This window comes from Narcine bancroftii, chromosome 11 (assembly GCF_036971445.1).
Source record: "Narcine bancroftii isolate sNarBan1 chromosome 11, sNarBan1.hap1, whole genome shotgun sequence".
Classification (NCBI taxonomy): Eukaryota; Metazoa; Chordata; class Chondrichthyes; order Torpediniformes; family Narcinidae; genus Narcine; species Narcine bancroftii.
The window spans coordinates 53,742,546-53,749,183 of record NC_091479.1 but is presented as its reverse complement, the minus strand read 5'-3'; the positions used below and the strand labels follow the sequence as shown (position 1 = coordinate 53,749,183).

At 52.6% G+C, this 6,638-nt stretch overlaps 1 long non-coding RNA gene across 1 annotated transcript; it reads right to left on the bottom strand.

Moving 5' to 3' along the window:
• Positions 1 to 737: 737 nt before the first annotated feature.
• LOC138745413 (uncharacterized) lies at positions 738 to 6,054 on the bottom strand. The gene is made up of 3 exons (XR_011346248.1): positions 5,159 to 6,054; positions 4,492 to 4,572; positions 738 to 1,212 (listed from the first exon to the last, which is right to left on the bottom strand). It is a non-coding gene; the product is annotated as an uncharacterized lncRNA (long non-coding RNA).
• Between the last annotated feature and the right edge of the window lie 584 nt (positions 6,055 to 6,638).

Sequence of the window (6,638 nt, the reverse complement as noted above, 5' to 3'; positions counted from 1 at the left end):
CCCCCTACCACCACTCCATGTCCCCTAACTCTACCCCCACCCCGTCCACTAACCCTAACTTTATCCCTACGCCTATGCCGCCCCCTAACCCCAACCCCAATGCTACCCACCATCCCCTAACCCCAAACCTCACTCCTCCTCTACTCCCCTGCTCCTACCCCCTTCCCCAAAACCTAACACAAGCCCACTTCCCCAAACTATAAACCTAACCATAAACCAAGATATAGCCCTACCCCATGTCTCCTAACACTAACCCTAATGCTACCTCTACAATGCTCCTAACCCTAGCCCTAACTGTACCCAACTTCCCCAACCCTAAACTAAACCCTACCCCTATCCCTTGCAACCTACCCCCTTCCCCTAACACTACCTCCTACCCCTTCCCCATACCCGCACCCCCTACAAATACCCCCTTCCCCTAACCCTACCTCCTACCCCTTCCCCATACCCACAGCCCCTACAACTATCCCCTACCCTATCCCTTACAACCTACCCCCTTCCCCTAACCCTACCTCCTACCCCTTCCCCATACCCACAGCCCCTACAACTATCCCCTACCCTATCCCTTACAACCTACCCCCTTCCCCTAACCCTACCTCCTACCCCTTCCCCATACTCGCACCCTCTACCACTACCCCTACCCTATCCCTTACAACCTACCCACTTCCCCGAACACTACCTCCTACCCCTGCCCCATACCCGCACCCCCTACCACTACCCCCTACCCTACCCCTTACCACAACCCCTACCCTTACCCCCTTCCACTACCCCCTTTCTCCTACCCCCTTCCCCTCCCCCTCCTTCCCCTAGGTTAGGGGTAGGAAGGGGAAAGGGAAGGGGGAGGGGAAGGGGAGGAGGAGAAGGGGAGGGGAAGGGGGAGGGTTAGGGGAGGGGAAGGGGGAGGGGAAGGGGAGGGGGTAAGGGGGAAGGGGAGAGGGGAAGGAGGAGATGAAGGGTGGAGGGCTGGGGTTAGGGCATAGGTGAAGGCAGGGGAAGGGTAAGGTAAGCGGGAGGGGGTTGAGATGGAGGAGGGGTAGAGGAGAAGAGGGGAAGTGGGTGAAGGGACATGGAAAAGGCAGGGAATGGGGTTGGCAGGGCCAGAGGGAGAAGAAGGGGAGGGATTCAGGCCATCATGATGTTGTCCGTCCTCTGTTCAGCTGGGATGCGAGGTTCTTCTGGACTTGTGTCTTGTCTCTGAGATCGCTCCTTCTCCTGGGAAGAGAAATACGAGTGATAGAGATACTGTCTCTGAGGCCTGATCACAATGACTTTGGAGGGTCACAACTCTTCCCCCATCATCCCCCCTACCCCTGAACAATGGAGCCTTTCCCCTTCCTCTGCTTTAACTGAGGAAGTGTGTATTGGCGAAACCCACGATCTCTCTCTGCAGAGCTCAGAGCAACGTGTCTCCATCAGGCAACACCCTGGTTCTCCACGATATGGCAGCAAGATGCTAGACAATCATGGATGGATCCATCTGAACCTACCCCACAACAATGTTACCCTCCCCTCCCTCACACCAGTACCCTCCATTTTTCTTTAATTCCTGTCCATATTAAAATCCTTTTAATGCCTTTTTTGGACCAGCCTCCGCTACTATCCCGGCAATGCATTCCAGCCACCCACTACATTCTGTGTAAGTAAAATGTACCCCTCACATCTTGCCTAAAGTTCCCTCAGCTCACTTTATTTAGACGTCCTCTGGTATTCTCGCCCCAGGAATGCACACAATATTCCAAGTGTGGCATGACTAGAATTTTATACATCTGCAACGTTACCTCTCGGTTTTTGACTCAATCCCCTGACTCCTGAAGGCCAGCACACAATACACCATCTTAAACTCCCTCTCAATTTGCACAGCAACCTTGAGTGATTTATGGAGCAGGATCTAAATATTTCTCTGTCCTGAACACTATTCATAATCCTGCCATTATCCAAGTGCTCTGCCCGCACATTCTTGTAATCCGCATTCAATAAAGATATTGGTCTATATGAAGCTTCTTTTAATGGGTCTCCAACCTTCTTTGGAATAACTGTTATTCGTGCCCTTGAAAATTATTCTGGAATTAAACCTGGACCAGTTGCTTATTTAAGTACATCTGATTGACAGGATTGAACTCCATCTGTCACTTCTCTGCAAACTGGATGACCTATGACAACCTTCTACACTGTCTACAATATCTCTACCTCTGTGTCATCCCCTGACGTACCCACCCTTCCACTCCCATCATCATTCATAAAAATCACAATGAGCAGGGGTCCCAGAGCAGATCCCTTTGGAGATCCACTAGTCATTAATCCATCTACTACTACCGTCTGTTTTCTGCAGACAAGCCAATTCTGAATCCAAACAGCCAAGGCTCCATGGATCCCATGCCTCCGGACATTCTGAATGAGGCCACTGTGGGGACCTTGTGAAGCACCTTACTAAAATCCTCGTGCAGCACATACAGACCTTGACCTTCATCGATTTCCTTTGACACCTCCTCAAAATACTCAATTTGACTCGTGAGGCAGGACCTGCTCCTCACAAAACTATCCATGAGTTTCCCCAGCATGTTTGGGCATTGCCCTCGGCCCCAGCATCTGCAGACTTCCTGGCCAGTCCCTCCCTTACCCCTTCGCAGAGCTTCCGCATCCATTAGAACATCAAGCATTGCTGCCCAATACAGGCCCTTTGGCCCATAAAGGCTGTACTGACCTTTGTAAATGTTCTCCACAACCTTTACCTGTAGCACACCCACAGGAACATAGGAAGTGGGAACAGGAGTAGGACAAAAATGGCCCATCGAGCCTGCTCCGCCATTCAATATGATCATGGCTGATCTAATTTATGACCTAACTCCACCTACCTGCCTTCTCGCCATATCCCCAAATTCCTCTATCATGTAAAAATTCTGTTCCCTTACATCCACATGCCCGTCTCAGAGACTTTTAAATGTACCTATTCTACCAGCCACTACCACTTTCTCCGGTGACGCATTCAAAGCTCTCACAACTCTCTGCATAAAAAAAATCTCCCATCACCTGAAGCGGATGCCCTCTGGGATTTGCACCTGACACTTTAGGAAAAGTTGCTGGCTGTTCATTCCATCTAAGCCCCCCCACAATCTTATTTAGAATTAGTTATTAAGCTGTGGAAGGGGCAAGTTTGGAGAGGGAGGAGGGTAGAGAGCTGGTGGGGGAGGGGTGAGAGCTGGTGCGGAGGGGACAAGGCCGTGTTGGGGAGAGGGATCAGGACCGCGTTGATGTGGTGAACGGGCAGACACGGGTGGATCTACCTGCCGAAATAAAGGAGCAATAAGAAGGCCATCTCGGGATCTACCAGCATCGTCTGGGGCTTGATGTCTCAATGGCAAACCCCCTGAGGATGGATGTTGGCCAGGCTCTGCTACAGCTGGTACATGAACATCTGGCAACACAACTATATAACATGACCCATGTCTGGATCCTGCGGGTAAGGGGTGGTGGGTGAAGGGCCCCTCCCTGCCAATCAACATCCATCCTCATCATCCTCTCCACCCCTCTCCCCTCACTAACCTTTCTCTCCTCACCAATACCCATTGAGACCCTCATGCACCCTTCATCGATATCCAGTCCCCAGCGAGACTAAGCCAGTAAACTCCTCCATATCCTCCAACCCCACCATCCAAGCTTGCCCCAGTGGACAAGTTGACCACCCAGACCCACAACCACCTTGATGTAGATCATGGGAATGGGCTGCTTGGCTTTGTTGAAGAGCTGGGCCATGCAATGAACCGTCTCGGGAACATAGTCAGACCCAGATTCAAATAAGCCTCCTCTTTCTTTTGGATTTACCCACCAACACCCAGCACCTCTCCCAATAGGAGTGCCAGCCCCTCCTGCTCTCTGTAGGCCTGATGCCCCCAGTGCTCAACACATCATGGCATGAATCCAAGGGCTCAGCGAGCAGAGCGTCAACAGGCCGTAGTGGACCCGTCCGCTGCCCCATCATTCAGCTTCTGGTGAGACTGCAAAAATGTGCAGCTCTGACCGCCCTCCCTCGTGAGGCAAGGATTCACCAGGAGAGAAAACCATTGACGTTTCGAGATGAGAAATGTTTGCAGCCGGGTGTTGGCTGGGGTCGAACATGTGGAGGCTGAGTTGTTGGGAAGATTCAGAGCAGGCGTTGATATGGAAGAGCACAAAAAGGTTCTGTGGAAGTGAGTTATGGGGGAAAATACATTCATGAAATGAATTGGGGAAACAGATTGGAGGGGCTGAGTGGCCGAATTTGGCGACCTTGTCTTGTGGTCTTGGCTGCTGCTGTCTGGAGTTGAAATGGCAAGAGGTCATGAGTTAATGGGTGAGGAGCAGGGCAGCCAGCGTCAAGGAGTCGGCACTGGTCAGAGGGGCAGGATGGAGGCAACAGAGAGGCTGCAGCGAGACAGATCCATTGAAGGAATGGGGAAGGTAGCAGCAAATGATATGCATCAGAGTGGGGGTGGGGTGGGTGCAGGTGGATCTTACCTTGACTACAGAGGAGTAGAAGTTGAGAAGAGGGACGATGATGGTGTGATCCAACTTTCGCACGATCTGCAGTTTGCGGTTCTATGGTGAGAGAGGAACATCAGCAAGGCTGGGCGATGGGTCGGGGCCCTGAGGGGCAACTTGTCCAAGTTGAGGGGGGAGGCGGGGAGGAGATTCGTCAAGAGGTCAGAGGTGGGGAACTCCTAGGGAGGCCGAAGTGGGGGACTCATCGAGAGTCGGGGTGGCGGGGAACATTTCATGTCGCTGGAGCGGGGATTCGTCAGGGGGTTCAATGAAGTATCATTTCAGTTTTTATGATTGTTTTCCCAGCTTCTACTAAACAATGAATTTGCAGAAAATCTCTGATATTTGCCAGGTGCGTGTGTGTGTGTGTGTGTGTGTGTGTGGTGTGGGGGGTTATGTGTAGGGGGGTGCTGTTGTGGGTTTGTGTGAATTTCTCTGTTTCCAAACCCCATGGCAGCCTTGGTCTCTGTCAGATGCTCCTCTTTCCACCCACCCTTCAAAAATGTGTTTGGGGTGTTGTTTGTCAATTGGGTGTAATTGTGTGAAACGGGCTCATGTGTCGCAAGGGCCTGTGAACATGCTGTAGGCCCTAAAGTTAAATATCAGGGTTTTCCATTTCCACACAACTGCTCCTCCCCCTCACCTTGAATCTCTTGTCCTGCAAGATCTTCTTGATGGCAATCAGCTCTCCGGAGTCCACCAGCCTTGCCTGGTACACCACACCGATAGATCCACTGTCGATGATTTTAACATCTGTGCAGGACACCACCTTGGAGACGTTGGGTCCATGACCCAGTGTGGCCACCTCTGTTGTGACCTTATTGCCATGTCCTCTTGGGCAGAAGCAGCAGCATTTACACACCCAGAGGGTACACAACAGGTCATTTATCCCAACCCAGCCTTGCTGTCCAAGTTAGTCTCTACCCCTCCCTCTAACTCCCTTCCAAGGATCACCTAAATGTCAGAATTGATCCTCTGGTGGTTCGTTCCAGCCACTCAGTAGAAATATTGCCACCCCAGGTCCCTCTTTGATCACTCTCCTCAGACTGAGGCCAGTTCCGCAGCCGTTCACTTTATCTACAACCCTCCCTCCTTGAGAGGATCGGGTCATCCTTGACCTTCAGCACGTCCCGGGGAGATGAACCACTCTGAACCCTACCACAGGTTTAGCAGAAGCCCTCCACATTCCCAGAAGCTCAGCAACACCATGATCTTCCATGATGCAAGCGAGACCTCGTCGCCTGAGGGAACAGGTGGTGCGGAGAGAGCCCCACTCTTCACCGCTCAACTCTGTTGGGTCCGCCGCAGCAGAAACACTTTCTCGCACCTTGATCCAGGTCCACTGGGGGAAAGAATCCTATCCCGGTTGGGGGGGTGTGGGGGTGTATGCAAGGGTGGAAGGGACGGTCCTGTCTCTCAGTGGACAGATCCCATTCCAGGTGGAGGGGAAGCTCTGTCCCATTTCTGTTGAAAGGTCTACCTTCCATCCCCCTCGCAACTTCTCTTCTCCCTCAGACACCTCACACTCTCCCCTGCCCCGATTCCTCTACCACACTCCCATCCCCCACCCAACACCACCCCCATGGTTTCCCCAGTGCCTTCCGTCCCCTCGCACCCCATCCCCCCAGCTCAACCCTATGTCCCTTACCTTTGATCCAATCACCCTTGACATTAGTCCCTGGTGAAACCCCGTTCCTTCGTTCTCCCCTCCACTCCTACAGACCCCATCCCTGTATCCCCTCACATGCCATTGTTCTCCCCTCCCCAGTCCCCTCCAGCTGCCTCATAAAGTGCCCTGCACTCAGGATGGGGAGAAGAGATTAATTGCAGCCTCCATTCTCTCCGCCCACACTGGGTGAAGGATGGTGCCAGAGGAGGCTCTGTCCCAGTAGGGGAGCCTGTAACAGGCTCTTTATCTCACCCATGGGTGCAGGGTGCTTCCAAACACAACCCTGTTGATCAGAGGGTCCCTGGGATGAGACAGCGTCCTACTCCGACATGCAGGCCAGAATCCCCTTCCAGGAGAGGCATCTTTCTCGTGTTGCTGTGCCATGGCACGACTCAGCTATGGCTGCCCCATGCAGTGACATTATCACCCCCTCTGTGTCATCATCTCCCCCCTC